Below are 16,969 nucleotides of genomic sequence, written 5' to 3'. Positions count from 1 at the left end.
AAGTAGAAGGACTGCAATTTGAATCCACCTTTTAGGATGCTACATACCATGTTCTTTCCTCCGTACCAAGGTGCGTCTTTGTTTACACATTCTTTGAGTTAGGCCTAATAGGAAAGATGGGACTTAGATAAACATGTAGGCTACAAGAGGGCATTTCTGGCAGAGTTTGAATGCAAAAAGTAGGCTTACCCATGTTGTATCTGACAAATAATAATTAAAGATTTCTGAGGCCAACATAGCATAATAGAAATGTAGTCTCTACAAAATATTATTGGAGTTTGGTCAGGCGTGAAGAGTGGCAGTTAGAGAGCCCCCCCTTCCACCCTCAAAGCAGTCATATGTAGAAACAACAGTTGAGTCAGATGTTAACTCTTGAGGGTTCAGAGTTGAGAGGAAGGCGTTTGGGAGTGTAAATTTACCTCATTAAAAAACTCTCACTATTCAGCTCTGGAACAGGGTCTTATAACCAGTCTCATCACCTTTCCGACATTGCCTGGTAGCCACATTTTTTTTTTTTTCTAATGCAATCTTTGCATTTGTAGAGAAAAAGGCAGGAAAAACATTTATTTAATTAAAAACATAAAGTGTTAACTGCCCTTTTTGTGACCTCTTTCACTTTTTTATATGTCTTCTTTTTTAAATGGATTACAAAACCTCTGACTTGCTTCTCTGGTGACATCTTTCTGGACCTTTGAGGACCCTGGAACCCAGCTATATTTTAGCCACTTCTTTACCAGGTTGCATATGGAAATAAAGATGAAGATGCTATTGCCACCTGCTGCTCTTTCAAAGAACTAAATTGGAGAGAGAAAAAGAAGGAAAAGGGGAGCTGGTATGCCAGGGTATATGAAGGTGGGGTGTGTGAAGGGAGGTAGAGTTTTGCTGCTTTATTTACTGATTAAATTGACTTAAAATTGTGCTACCTTTTCTGCTTCTAAACATGCCTTTCACCATTATCTTCTCTTAGTAATAATTGGTCCTTTAAGCAGGTCCTTAAATCCTGGCTTCTTCATCCACTTTCCTGGTATTGTAGCCAGCTTGAGATTTTAAAGTTGGCCCCAATCTGCTTCTGTTTCTTTTTGCTTTTGGCTTAAATTAGTTTTGATATTTATGACTAACCTTTTTTTCCCTGCCTTTTATCATTTGAGGTCATTTTGTATTTTACTTTCATTATCAACTTCCTGTTTTTCTTCCTTGATTGTTCTTTGGAAACTTTATTTTTCCTCCCCCAGGGGCTACACAGGAGAACACTCTCCACACCTATCCTCTACATGCAATTTTTTTTTTCCATTTCTGTTTGTTACTTTTACTTGGACCTCATCTCCTTTTGCCATCTTCTTTTGCCTCTGTGAATTTGCTGTTGGATAGTGGAGACTTGAAAGTAGAACAGTATTAAACTGTCTTAGTAGCTAGATCTCTCCTATTTGCATCCATAAGAATAGGATTTTCCCTCCCTGCTTGTCAGTCAAATTCTTCTAGAACATGGATTTTTAACCTTTTTTCTATGTCATGGATCCCTTTGGCAATCTGGTGAAGCCTATAGACCCCTTATTAGCATAATGCTGTTATATGAATAAAATACGTAGGATTTTCAAGGAAAATAATCATATTAGAATACAGTTATCAAAATATTAAAATTTTCAGCTTTATAAATTCTCCAAAATAAATTCATAATCTACTTGTGCCCCATGTGCCTTCTCAGAAGCTTAGCTCTCCTGAGGATGGACAGATAGCCTGTCCATTCCATTAAAATAAACAGACAAAGCATAAAAATAAAGTGTTTAACCTTCATATCGGGAGCTTTGCTGTCTGGCACAATGATTGTATCTATGGAGGTCTATGCATCTATAGAGGTCTGTGTAGGACAAAGCTGTAATGACAGTCATTGCTCAATGATATTTTTTCTTTGGAACCATCATTCTTTATGTGTGACCTCCACCACTAATATTTTTCTAAAAACTGATTTTCCACTTGGATTTTTTTTGCTTTTGTCATCGGATGACAACTGTATTTAATAATTTTCATACTTAAAATTATTATGAACATCCGCATTGTGAAAAATGATTTTTCTTAGTAATCATTATCTTGGAGACTCAGAGTTTACCCCTATCTCCTTTTTTTTTTCCAAAGTTCAGTTTCTTCTTCAGCATGTTGATTCCTCCCTATTGTCAAGACAGGTTATAATGGAAATTGGTGTCTCTGACCAAGATTAAGTGACCTAAGTCATCCCAGGCCCTCATTTTAATATAGCCCACCTCCCAGCGTGATGACCAATCAGAGTTGATTGGAACTTCTTGGGAACACCTACTCTTCTAAGGGCTTTTAACTCTGTACCCCCATCCCCAAAATCAAGCCAGTTCTGGACTGGGCCCCTTAGGGGTCCCAGTTTTGGACTGCACCTCCCATGCAATGCATGTGTGTTGCCAGCTTGAGAGAAATTAAAAACATGGACACAACCTAATTTCGTTTGTTTTTTTTTAGTTCAAATGCTGTGAGGTTGACATTTACATGGCACAGATCAGAGACAAAAGGAGCCAAAGGTTCCTTTGAAAGATAATAACTTAGAGCACTTAGAGGCAGATAGGTGGCCAGGGAGCCCAGAGTCAGTTAGACCTGAATTAAAATCTGACCTTTATCAGTTGTATGACCCTAGGCAAATCATTTAACTTCTGTGCCTCAATTTTCTCAAATGGGGATAATAGCACCTACTTCCTCAGAGTTGTGAAGATCAAAGTAGGGAATAGTGCTTGGTGCTTGTTTCCTTCTTTCCTTAGTTGTGACTCTTTCTCTTCTGGTCATTGATTATAATAGTACAAATAAGTTACCAGATTCTGTTCTGAACATTCTGTAACGTATGTCATGATTCTTTAGCTCTTAGCATTCTTTTTTCTACGTGGAAAAAAAAGCCCATTCCATACATGATTCATATTTGCATACTGAACAATTTTAAAATTTTCTCCTTTTAAGGGAACTTATGACTTTGAAGCAATATGAATTTTACATATTAGTAACTTTCTTGCAGCGTTTATGTGTGTATTGGGAGTGTGATGAACCAAATAAATGAAATTTGGGAGCCAGCTTCCCTAGATTGAGATCAAATTCCCCCTGGCAAAGAACCAGGGTAACCTACAGTGGCTAGAGGTGTAGGTGTCTGGGTCCAGGGGGTCAGATGAGTGGTGACTCTAGTTTATGGTAGGGTAACTCATGAGATTATAGATCTAAAGCTAGGAAGGACCTCAGGGGCACGTGGGCCAACCCCCCTATTTTACAAATGACCAGTGAGACCCAAGGAGGTTCAGTTACTTTCCCAAGGCAGTCAGCTTCAGAAGGGTGATTTGAACACGTGTTCTTACTCTAGAGTTCATGTCCCTTGTATTCCTCTAGTTCAATCCTATTTTGACATTGATTTTAAATACATATGCCTATGAACATTAAGACCCATATTTCCTATGTTTTTTGAATCTCTAGTGCCTTACACAAAGTAGGTGCTTAATAAATGTTTGCTGAATTGAATTGAATATGTTCTCTTTCATCTAAGTAGTCAGAGAACAAAAGATAAAAAAAAAGGGTAAAATTTTAAAATGCAATGCCGTATAAATATAGATAAGCACAAGAAATTTAAGTGTGAAAAACATAAAAACATCTGCAGTGATGTACCAAAAATGCAAATGCAAAGGCAGTTTGTAGAGAATGTTATTAGAGGAGATCAGACATGAAGGGTGGCTGGTTTAATTTAAAATTTTACCCTTTTTTTGTATCTCTCCAAGCAAAATATTTGTATTTAACATAAGTGGTCACCCCATGGCAAGACAACTGTGTGTGAACAATTTGTTGCTAACTTGTAGAGAGAACTGAATCAACACATGGTTCATAACAGTGGAGCAGAAAACAATGTCAGAGATTTGGTTTGCAGCACCACATTTACTCATCTGGGCCAGAACTCTTGCAAATATCGAGACTGGTTTGACAAAAATAATGGGGAAATTCAGAAACTGCTAGATGAAAAACAAGAACTCCACAGGATTTACCAGTAGTATATATAGTTTGTCTGTCTCTAAGAAGGCAGTGTTTAACTCCACCAAAAGTAAGGTATAAGTGAAGTTTAGAGAGGTGCAGAATCCTTGGCTTAGTAAAAAGGCAAATAAAATTCAGTTTTACGCTGATAATAACAATCTAATGCACTTTTATGATGCCCTAAAGGTTTTTTATGGGCCAAAGGGCTATAAAACAGTGTATATACTCTTTGATCCAGCAATACTGCAATTAGAACTGCCTCCCAAAGAGGTCAAAGGAAAAAGAGAATGTACACAAGTATTTGTAGCATTTCAACAACTCAATTGAAATGGCATTGATTAGTGATAAGGAGGTGATTCTGGAAAGATGAGCTGAATTCTTCCATACCATTCTCAACACTGTCAACAATCATTGTTGATGTCAAACACTCTCTAGCTGACTTCCAACTGAAAAAGAGGTTTTGAATGCTATTAGGCTTCCCTTGTGTGGAAAAAGTGCTTGGTACTGATTGTATTCCAGCTGAGATTTACAAGACAGGGGGTCTACTGCTTATACAAAAGCTGACAAATCTTCCAGGTTATATGTGAGAAAAGTGATTGTTTACTATTATATTAATAACCAATTATTAAGTTAAGATTGAGGTTTTCTCTGCTTCTATTTTTCAGGGACCAGTCCTTATAGGTCTAGACTAAAATGGAGGGAGAGTTTGTGCTTGACTTTTTGTTTGCAGATGATTGTGCATTCAGTGTAGCCTCTGAAGCTGAGATACAGCAGAGTATGGATCAATTCTCTGCCACTTGTGCAAATTTTGTTCTGGCAATTAACACCAGGAAAATAAACACTCTCCACCAGCCAGTGCCACACTATCTATACATGGAACCATTGGTTACAGCAAATGGAGAAATTTTAAATGCTGTGGATAAGTTCACTTACCTTGGAAGTACACTTTCCAGGAATGTACACATAGATGATGAAATTGATGCACACATTGTCAGAGCTAGCTCAGTGCTTGGGAGACTCAGAAGGAAAGTGTGGGAGAGAAGAGGTATGAGGCTGCTTACCAAACTGAAGGTTAACAGCCACTGTGCTGACATTATTGCTATATGTCTGCGATACCTGGACAGTATACCAGGATCATGCCAGGAAACTGAATTGCTTCCATTTGAATTATCTTAGGAAGATTCTGAGGATCACCTTATAAGATAAGGTACCAGACACTGGGATGCTTTCTGGAGTTGAAGCTGCCAAGTATTCAATCTCTACTGTAGAGAGCTTAACTCCAATGGGCTGGCTACCTTGTTTGAATGCCAAACATATGTTTGCCCAAAAGACTTTTATGGAGAACACACTTAGGGCAAGTGCTCACATGGAGGTCAGAAGAAGTGATGCAAGGACACTCTCAAGGTTTCTCTGAAAAACTTTGGAATTAATTGTAAGACATGGGAAACACTGGCATAGGCCCTTGTAGCATGGAGGGCCCTCATCAAAGAAGGTGTAGTGCTGTGTGAGCAAAGCAGAATTGCAGAAGCTCAACAGAAAGGTGAAATGTGAAAAGTTAGAGATATTTCTGCTGCAAATGTTCATATGAACTATTGGTGCCCGCCCTGTGGTAGATAGAGCCTTCCAAGCTCGTATTGGTCTGATCAGCCACAGGACACACTGTACTTTGATTCCAACATAGTGATGCCATTTTGATTGTCTTTAAGCACAAAGGACAACACCCAACTGACTGCATTGGTTTCGTTTGTAGGAAGGTCAAGCTTTTGGATGTGGCAAGATATACTACTTTCCAGTTAAAGGCATAACAAGAGCGCAACTTGAATCTAAAATTATTTCTGTTAGCTTGATATTTAGGAGGATAGATATAATTCTAACTCAATATCTCCTCTGGGAGAATAGATTAATCAGCCTTGCAGCCTCAAGGCCTTCTTCCTTCAGGAATCAGTCTCCTTTGGAGAAGGGTGGTTGGAGGAGACTTTATGTTCATTCCTCCTTTCCAGTCTAGATAGACTTATGGGGACACACAAAATGTACATAGACGTACAAACACACACCCTACAGGTGCAATGATATTACCCACCTCTTGACAGAAAGGTAATGGATGCAAGGAACAGAAATATACATGTTTGGACCTGGCCTCTATAGATTTGTTTCACTTTATGCTTACTTATTACAAGGGTTTTCCTCTTTTGATTTTTATTTGGGGGAAAGGATAAGTAATAATGATGCCCCTAAAAGAGGGCCATTGAAACAATTTTTTTAAGCACAAGAGAGAACAGAAAGAAATTCAGAAGCAAGGCTGACAAGTAGGACAGTTTTGAAAGTAACATGTAGATTTTACTATATATTTCTTTTAAAAAGCTAGTGGCATGAAAGAAAGATTCATGATTTCATATGAAATCATCCTTTTGTGTGCCATATATGTGGAAATTCTCTCTTTTGGTGTTTAAGTTTAGAACAAAAACATTTAAAAAAAGAAAGAAAATCAGTGTAGCAGGAAAGCAGGTGCAAAGTCTGACTTTTCCACTTTATTTCCCCATCTCATTTCATAGAAGGTAGTAAAGGCAACCCAGGCAAGGCAGTGAGAGGTTTCTCTTCTGTTCTCTTCTGTTCTCTTCTCTTCTGTTCTCTTCTCTTCTGTTCTCTACTGTTCTCTTCTCTTCTCTTCTCTTTTGACGGTCCTCACTGATTGTAAGTCCAATCAGCTTTCTGCATAGGAAGAAGAGTCTGCTTTCTTCCACTCAGCTTCCAGTTACTATGGAATTCTCACGCAGGCAAAAAGTTCCTCTCATCAGCTACAAAGCCTATCTTTCAGTTGTACTCCCCTTCTGTATTCTATCTTCTATAAATAGCTTTTCTCATCATCTTCTATGTCTTCTTTCCCTCACTTCTTCTGACTCATCCTATGCTCTGCTTCTTCTCGTCTCCCCTATCTTCATCCATCTTGTCATCTCTCTCTGTCTGTAATGCCCCATAGCTTTGTCTCCTTGTGTTTGGTGACTCACCTCTACCTTATGATGTGAAACACAACGAAAACATCTATGTCAGGTATGACCCCAACGGTCCTTCTGTAATCAGTAATTTTGTAGTGCCCAAACTTGATTTGTAATTTCTCAGTTATAACCTTCAACACTCTGAAAACAATCTTAAGTAAATAAGCTGATGGACTGCAATGTGCTGTGTAGCCATCTTTACCTCAGTCTGTTATCTGCTTTAAAACAGGTGTTTTTAGTACCTTTACCTAAAGGGTTGATTTTCTCTCTGGTTCTCAGAATAATCTGCATCTCTCCTTGAACATTTTTTCCCCCTGAGGGGTTGTGTTTTCCTTAGGCTGACTTTTATCCGTGTTCTTTATACAATCATTCCTTTTCTGCCCCTTTCAGTAACCAAAATGTTAAAATCACTAAGGGGCAGTAGCTTATATCCATAGACCTGCTAACAATATGGTAGTCCTGCCTCAGTTGGTTTTAATATTTTGTAGACCCCAGTTTAATCCTTGTACTGTTGTCTCCTCCGCTTACTACATGACCTGTCCACTTCCTTTTCTGGTCATACATGTTCCTAATGATGACTCATCATCAACCACATGCTGCAGCCCATTTATGGCCATGATGATTCTTTCCATTGCCCTTCTGTGTCACATGCAATTGTGATCTTTTTGAGATTATGGTTTTCTTTAGTTTGAAACCATATCGCAGGGAAAGGTTTGTAGCACCTGGGTGACCCCCCAGAAGGCTATCCAAAGTTCACGATACTCTGTGAGTGAGCATTCACTCAGAACAATAGATCATAAGCCCCTACAGATATTTCCACTTCTACTAGGCAATAGAAAGGTCACATTATTTCAAAGCAGAGGTCAATTAATAGAGTAATATGGCACAAATAAATGACATGTCAGGGAAGATTTTCCTTGTACACACAGGTTATACAGTGTACACACACACTACCAGAGGACATGGGGACACATACAAGAAATATATATGACCAAGTAATAGGAAGTAAGGGCTACACATGTAGGGAACATACAGAATGAGGGAGCATAGAGAGCTAGGGCAACTCATATGCCTTACTGATGCAGAACCTACATTCTCTTGTGCGGTTGTTGTACTGCCTTCTCTTGGCATTTTGTGTCAGAAGGGAGATTCAAAAGAAGCATGATGAAGTGTTGTATCTGTTTTTAAAAGGATCTGAGTTTGAATTTTGATTCTTACCCTTCCTGTTTGCATGACACTGAATCAATCATTTAAGCTTTCTGTGTTTCAGTTTCCACAGCTTCCTCATCTTTAAAATGGGAATGAAAATGTTTGCAGTATCTACTCACAAGATATAAAAAAGAGCCTTTGTGGGTGTATGTATGTGTGTGTGTGTGTGTGAATTTCCATTTAAGATGGTGATGTGAAGGTCATAGAGGAGCCCCTCTCTTCTATATCTGTTCTAGCAAAAATCAGAACCAGGATACCAGGCTGAGATAAATCAAGAGAGAAACAATAACAAACACTTCCAGTCATCCCAGAACTACATAAAAAGAAAACAAGAAGTCTGGGAGCACTGGGAAAGGGACTACATCAGAGAAATTAGCACAGCAAATAGAATAAAAGCTTCCAGAGCTTTGAACCAAGTAAGTTGATAAGAGGGAAAGGAGGGGGATAGAGAAGGGGGAAGAAATCCCATAGCATTCTGGGAATGATTGAGAAGATCCAGTATTCTGAACAGGAATAGTCCAGGAGGCCAGTTCCAGGGTCAAACATTGTTTCAGGAGGATTCCAGAAAGAACTTTCTGGCATGATTCCAACAACCTGCCACTTTAGTGGTAGTTGAGGTAAAAGTACTTGGGGTCAAGTTTGAAGATGTCTCTTCTTGGCCTCCTTGACCAGAGAAGGACTTTGTGAATTTAGAAAGATCTGATGATTTGGACCTCTCATTATTTCCAGAACAGCAGCATTTGATGGCAGCATTCAGACTCTGCTTCAAGATCTGAGATACATGCCCAGAGACAAACCTAGACACACTAAAGAAAGCCAGCTTTAGGACACCGACAAACCAAACTCAGAGCCCAGTAGATGGCTACCCCTAAAGGTAACTTCATGAGGATTCCATGAAAGGCAAAAAGGACTTCTATCCAGTCAAGAGTTATTTATCCTTTTGTCCGAGCTTGAGACCACTTTTCTATGGATTCTTTATGGGAAAATGTGTCCCAAACTTTCAGAGAATATTTTTGCATCAACTGTTCTCAATATATTACATTAGTAAATACCACTTCTTAAAAGCTAAATAAATCTGGTTGATTGGTAATTAATGGGAAGAGAACCAGAACTGGGCTTGTTAGCAATAGTAATAGAAAACCATCCTCTACCTCTCAGTCATTTCTTAGAACACTAAAGGAAGAAGTACTTGGCTTCATTCTGGAGCCTGAACCTGACTAGTGCTAGTGGGAGCTGGAGAAGTGACTGGGAAAATAGACCTGAAGAGACTATGGATGAATTAACATAGGCATAGTTAAGCAAAACAAATTCAAACATCAGCCATGTCCAAAAGTGTTTATCTCAATTTTTTCCTATCTCTCTGTCAAGTGAATGACCTTCTTTTAAAAGAGGGATCAGAAAGCAAAAAGAAGAAAAAATATGAGATCATGATAGAAGGAAATATAAAACTAATACGTTAACAATGGTTGTGAATGGCATTAATTTATCCACAAAATGGAAGAGGTTAGTAGAAAGCTGAATCTAGCAATGTTTTGTTTATAAGAAACATATTTGAAACATAAAGATTCACACAGAGTTAGAATGAAGATATGTAGTAGAATTAACTAAGCTTTAGTCAAATTCAAAAAAACAAGCATGATAAATATGATCTCAGAGAATAAAATATTGAAACATGCAAACTCCATTATGATAGAAAGTATCACATATAATACAATAACATCAGTTTTAAGTTTATATTCAATGAATGGCATAGCCTGTAAATATCTGTAGGAAAAATTAATTGAATTAGAGGGAGAAATGGAAAGCAAGAGTAATAGTTGGGCACCTCAATGTATCCTTTTCAGACACAGATAAATATAACAGAAAGACAAACAAGAAAGAAGCTAAGGAACTAAATAGAAAAGTTAGATATGATAGATCTTTGACCATTAATGAAAATGAGTAGAATGGAATATACATATTTCTCACTATAATATGACATTTTTATAAAAATTGAAATGTCCTAAGATATAATGCCTCACAAACAAATATAACAAAGCCAAAATATTAAATGCATTCTTTGCTACACATACACAGATTATAATCAATAAAGGCATTTGAAGAAAAGATTCAAACTGAAATGAAGACTAAATAATCCCCAAATATGGGTGAGTCAAAGAACAAGTGAAAAATTATAGATAATTCCATCACAAAATGAAAATAGTGAGACAGCATAGCAATACTGGGATGAAGCCAAAGCAGTCTTAAGAGAAAATTCTATTTCTTTAAACACTTGTCAACAAAAGAGAAAAGCAATAAATCAGTGAATCAGAACTGCAACAAAAAACCTTTAGAAAAACAGAAATTGTAAAAAACCCAACTGAATATGTAAAAATCTCAAATATTATAGAAGAGATAAGTAAAATTGAAATGAAAAAATGGAGGGTGGAGTGGAGCAAAAATGATGGAGTAGAAGGATCAACCTGTTCTAGCTCTCCCCCCATAGACCATAAAATACCTGTAAAAAATGATTCTAAATAAATTCTAGAACAGCAGAAGTCACAAAATGACAGAGGGAAACAGATTTCCAGCCCAAGACAGCCTGGAAGGCCAACGGTATAGGTCTATTGCACCTGACTTGGAACAGAGTGCAGCCCAGTCTGCGCCACGCAGCAAGGACAGGATTGGAGTAGGTTTTAGGGTGTGGGATCACAGGTAGCAACTGCAGTTCCCAGATTTCTCAACCCACAAATGCCAAAGACAGTTTCAAAGTCAATAAGAAAGCACTTTCATCTGGGTGAGAGGGGAGCTTGGTCTTGCTCCAGCTCTGGCTCCAGGGCAGCAGCAGCCACTTTTGGAGCTATTGGCCTAAAAATCCTGGGGGAATCAAGCAGTTGATCTGGATCTCAGCCCTGGGTGGTTGTACTGGGGGTGAGGAGGAGCACTGGTGCTGGCGTGGTAGAGTTGGTGGTGACTGTAGAGAAGGAACCCTTCTCACAGTTCCAGGGCAGAAAAGAGTGCTTGTGGTTGCTCACAGACCAGAGTGCAGGCCAGGAGAGGAGTAAACTCTTCTTCCTTGATTGTGCCACCTTGGAGAAACTGAGAACTTACAGGTCCCTAGAGATATCTCAGAGAACAGCTACACAAAACCTCTGAAGCCTAGGGTAATATACGTTCCACTTGACAAAGGATTCAAAGTCAAGTAACTAACTGGAAAAATGTCCAAAAAGGGAAAAAAATAAGACTACTTATTTTATAAGGTTACTTTCTTGGTGCCATTCTCTTGTATGGAAAAACATACCATCAGAGGAAAACATCCAAAACCTCCAAAAAAATATGCAATGGTCTCAGGCCATGGAAGAGCTCAAAAAGGATTTTGAAAATCAAGTAAGAGAGGAAAAATGGAGGAAAAATTGGGAAGAGATATGAGAGCGATACAAGAAAATCATGAAAGGTGAGTCAGTGGTTGCTGGGGTTGGAAGCTCAATTCCATGTGGACAGTCTCGGGCGGGTAAAGGTGGGAACTTCTAAATCTTAGAGTTCTCACGAGACCCTCCAGGAAACGGCTGGGAATCGAGGTGAACCGAGCTATCTCGTGTATTTCCGCCTCTTCCCGTGAGAAACGTGATGGGAGAGAGCTCTCCCCACCCTCGAGATAGTCCTGGATCTGGGCACACTATTGTTATCTAACAGCACGGTATTCAGATGCAAACTATGTTGCTGAAGGGTTTAAGTAGGATCAGGAAAGCCTGAAAGCGCTCTTGGCGGGAGGGGCGCGGAGCGGACAGGACAACAAGGCTCCGCTTTTCCTCTCTCTTCTCTCCCCTCCCCCTCTCTCCCCGCTTGTACTTCTACTCCCAATCTCTTATTGTAAGATCTTTGCCTCCTTGGGAGATCTTTCTCTTTCCCTCCTAAGGAAGAAATCCCCTGCACTTGTAACCGAGACCCTGAAATAAAGCTCAACCCTTGTTCGACTCTGGAACGTCCTTTCTCTCATATGCGCACCCGGTGTGGCCAGCCGAAGACCTCGGGAGGTGAGGTAAGAAAGACTCGGGTAGCCCACAGGCCTCTAGGTCTGGCAAATGGTTTGCTAAAGGAGACCCAAAGAAATGCTGAAGAAAATACCACTTTTAAAAATAGACTAACCCAAATGGCAAAAGAGGTCCAAAAACCCAATGAGGAGAAGAATGCTTTAAAAAGCAGAATTGGTCAAATGGAAAAGGAGGTTCAAAAGCTCACTGAAGAAATGAAAAAACCCCAATAACTCATTAAATTGATAGATACAACTCAAAACTATTTTTAAACAATAATAATGCTTATGAAGTTTTTGTGAATATGATTTTTTAAAGAAAGGAAAATCAAATGGCCAGGACCAAAAATAAAGGAAATTTGTAAGAAATTAAAATGAAATAAAAACATTAGACATTATTTTATCCAACAAAATTTTCCCAACAAAAACATAAATGGATAAATATTTTAAAAAATATAAAATACCCAGAGAAATAGAACAAGAGTGAATTTAAATAACTTACTCTCAGAAAACAAATTGAACAAATTGCACATGAAATCCCAAAGAAAACTAATCCAGCATCAGATGGATTTACACATGAATACTACTGAACATTCAAAGAAAAATTCATTCTAATATCACACATCATATAAATTGTTTGGAAAAATAGACATAAGAGAAATCTTCTAAATTTCTTCTATAAAGAAATATGCTCTTCATATCTAAACTAGAATGAGAGAGAGAGAAAACAAAGGAAAAAAGTGCAAGTATGTGAGATGCTTTGTCTCTAGTTATGCCCCATTTTTGGAAAAAAAAAATCAAAGCTGGGAACTGTAAATACCAGAAATCCATTAGTTGGAGTCCATGTCAGATTTTTCTGGAAGCCAGAGGTGAGGAGTGGAATTCTAAGAAATTTGTTTGATTCAGGATAGATTGAAGGCAGCCAAGAAGGGGATTCATCCATCAGCTATGGCAAATGTGGAAATCATTTGAGTGGGATGAATATTATATAATATGAATCTATTTTCCTCAAAGACAGGAGTGGTATAAGGGAGGCATTAAGTGAAATGTTTTCTAACTTCCTATTCTTGCTATATCTTCTCAGTAAGCATCCCTTTGTCAAAGCTAATTGGTGTTAGTTGGTTAAGTAAAACTGTAGCAATTCCAGTTCATTGATATTAGGGAGAACACACAGGGAATGGGTGGAACTCTAGCCAACAGCATTACATAATCATCCCTTCTGCCCTTCTGGGCTACCCCCTAGAACCATGAGATGGAGATGTGGCCTTGCTCTGGGTGATCAGAATCATCTCTCAGAGTAGGAGATAATTATCTTCAGAGTTTATAATGACTATGTGCAGGATTGAGGTCATTTAAAGGAAGCACTTACCAAGGAAATAAACATGAGTTCCAAGGAGAATTATAGAACCTTATTAAGAAAAGGATAACCAACCATACCTCCATTTGTCTGGGTGTTGTCAAGAACACTCCTTCTAGTGGTCAAGTTGTTGCACATAGAAGAAAAAGTTCACGGTAGAAGATTTAGATTTCGGTTCCAGCCCTACTGGTTGTGTGACTTTAGACAAATCCCTAAACTTTCTGGATGTCATTTGACTTACAGTCTAACTCCACCCAAACCCTCCACTTTGTTCTCTGGAATGCTTGTTCCATAAATAACAAGTTTTCCTTCATCTTGAATTTTTTCCTTTCCTGTTCCTTCTGTCTACTAGCTCTTACTGAAATCTGGTTCTCCTCTGATCACACTTCCTCTGATGAACCTTCCTGGCCACCCTTTCCAGTATTGACTATGCATTCACTCTCCTCAGCTCACTGATTAAGGTAGGGGAGTTGGAATAGTTCTTGCTCCCTGTTGCCATTTCCAGGTTCTCCCCTTACCTCCATCACTTAGGAACCTCTTCAGGTTTGTACTATTCATATTTACCACCCAGTCAAAGTCCTGGTAGCTGTTGTTTACAGACCCCCATGTTCCTTCTTTGAGGAGGCTGGTGTGTGGTTCATAATTGTTCTCTCTTCCTCAACTCCTGCCTTCATACTAGGGGATTTCAACTTCTTCAAACACTTTATCCTTCCAGTTCCTTAACTTATTCATTTCCCATTATCTACTCCTCTCCTCCACCTCAGCCACACACAAAGATGGTCAGACTCTTGATGTTGCCATCACCCACCAACATCCCAACATCTGTGTTCAAGAATTCTTAAATCCTCTATTGGCTTCTATTCTATTGGCTTTTCACTTTCCCCTCTGCCTTCCTTTACAAGGAAAAGGGTCCCTAAGGGAAACTGCTCCTTCTATCTCTTGCTGGATCCTCCTCTAGATCAAGCCCCCTAACTATAGGAGCCCTTTTCTTGCTCTATGCTACTTCATTTGGTGATCTCATCAGCTCCCATGAATTCACCTATCAATCTCTATGCTGACAATTCTCAATTCTACCTATCCTGCCCCAAACTCTGTCTCACATCTCCACTGTCTTTCAGATGTCCAAATTGGATTTCCAGTAGGCATCTTAAACTCAATATGTCCCAACAGAACTTATTATCTTTCTCCCAAGTCTTCCCTTCTCCTGCTTTCCTATTACTGTGGAGGTCAATGCCATCCTTGTGGTTCCTCAGGCTCACAACCTAGGAGCTATCCTGGACTTTTCACAATCTCTCATCCCCATATTTAATCTGTTGTGTAGGTCTGTCAAGTTTACCTTCATCTCTTAAATACTACCCTCCTCTCTTCTGATATTGCCACCACTCTAGGACAGACCTTCATCACCTCATGCCTGGGTTATTGGAATAGCCTGCTGGCTATTATTGAAATATTTACAAAATTAATATTGATTATTGCAATAGTCTGCCTGCCTCAACTCTCTCCTTCAATCTATTCTCCAGGATAGTTCATCCTCCTCTAAGAAGGCAGCATTTAATTCCATCAAAAGTAAAGTACAAGCAAAGCTTAGAGAGATGCCAGATGCCTGGCTCAGTAACAAGGCAGATGAAATTCAGTTTTATGCTGATAGTAACAGTCCAAAGTTCTTTTATGATTCTCTGAAAGCTATTTATGGACTAAAAACCTATGGTGCATCACAGCTACTCAGTGCTGATGGAGCCACGTTGACTAGTGACAAGGACATGATCCTAGAGAGATGGGCTGAAAACTTCCATAGTGTTCTCAACAGACCATCATCAATCAGTGCTGAGGCCATTGACCTCAGGTTGAAGTCAATCCCTCCTTAGCTGAACTTCCAACTGAAGAAGAGGTTTTGTAGACCATTAGGCTCCTTTCATGAGGCAAAGCACCTGGTGCTGATTCTATTCCATCTGAGATTTACAAGGTAGTGGGACCATTGCTCATACAAAAGCTGACTGAAATTTTCCAGGTTATATGGCAAGAGGAGGTTATCCCCCAGGAGTTCAAGGATGCCTCCATTGTCCATCTCTATAAGGGTAAAGGGAATAGGTTGTCCTGTGACAATCACAGAGGGATCTCTCTCTTAGTCATTGGTGGCAAAGTTCTTGCTAGAGTCCTCCTTAATAGGCTGATCTTTCACCTGGAAGATGGTCATATACCTGAGAACCAGTGTGGCTTCAGAAAAGGCTGAGAAACTGTCGATATGGTGTTTGCTGCCTGACAGCTCCAGGAGAAATGCCAGGAACAGAACAGAGGTCTGCACACAATGTTTGTAGATCTGACCAAGGCCTTTGACACTGTTAGTCATGAGGGCTTAAGGAAAATTATGTCAGAATTTGGTTGTCTGGAGAAGTTCATCACTATTATACGTCAATTTCATGATGGTGTGTTTGTCTGGGTTCTGGATAATGGACAATATTCTCGTGCCTTCCCAGTCACAAATGGAGTGAAACAGGGCTGTGTGCTTGCTCCCATGCTTTTTAGCATGATGTTTTCAGCCATGTTGACAAATGCTTTCAATGAGGATGAAACATGGCATCAAGATCAACTACCGTACTGATGGCAAGTTCTTCAATTTGAAAAGGCTACAAGCCAAGATCAAAGTAGAGGAAGTGTTGGTGCATGATTTTCTGTTTGCAGATGATTGTGCACTCAATGCCACCTCTGAAGCTGAGATACAACAAAGTATGGATCAATTCTCTGCTGCCTGTGCTGATTTTGGCCTAATTATTAACACCAAGAAAACACAGGTGCTCCATCAGCCACCACCACACCATCCATACGTGGAACCATCAGTTACAACAAATGGAGAAGTTTTGAATGTTGTGGATAAGTTCACTTACCTTGGTGGTGTACTTTCCACAGATGTATACATTGACAATGGGGTTGATGCATGCATTGTCAGAGCTAGCTCAGTGTTTGCGAGGCTCAAATCCATAAAATGACTGTAGCAAAAAAGAAAATTGCCTCTTCACCTTATGCCCATCGCCTTTCTATCAAGAGGTGGATAATAAGGTTTTTCATGACCTCTGGAAACATAGTTGGCCATTGTGAGATGACAGTTGGTCACTGACCAGATTTTTAAATTCTTTCAAATTTTTCTTTATAATGTTGATGCCCTGATATAAATTGTTATTGTTTGAACATCCCTCTGTATCAGTTAATATATCAAGATTTTCTGAAATAGTCTTTTTTGTTATTTCTCATGAGATGATAATATTTCATCATAGTCATATCCCACAATTTGTTTGATCATTCCCCAGTTGTCCAAGATGCAACATAAATTGCCTCCCATTAAATTCTTCCCTTCCACTTATTTCTATTTTCTCCCTCCTATTAATGTTCCTC

Source organism: Notamacropus eugenii, chromosome 7, assembly GCF_028372415.1.
Source record: "Notamacropus eugenii isolate mMacEug1 chromosome 7, mMacEug1.pri_v2, whole genome shotgun sequence".
In the NCBI taxonomy this organism is placed as follows: Eukaryota; Metazoa; Chordata; class Mammalia; order Diprotodontia; family Macropodidae; genus Notamacropus; species Notamacropus eugenii.
The sequence above is the reverse complement of the archived record's forward strand: the minus strand, read 5'-3'. Positions refer to the sequence as shown.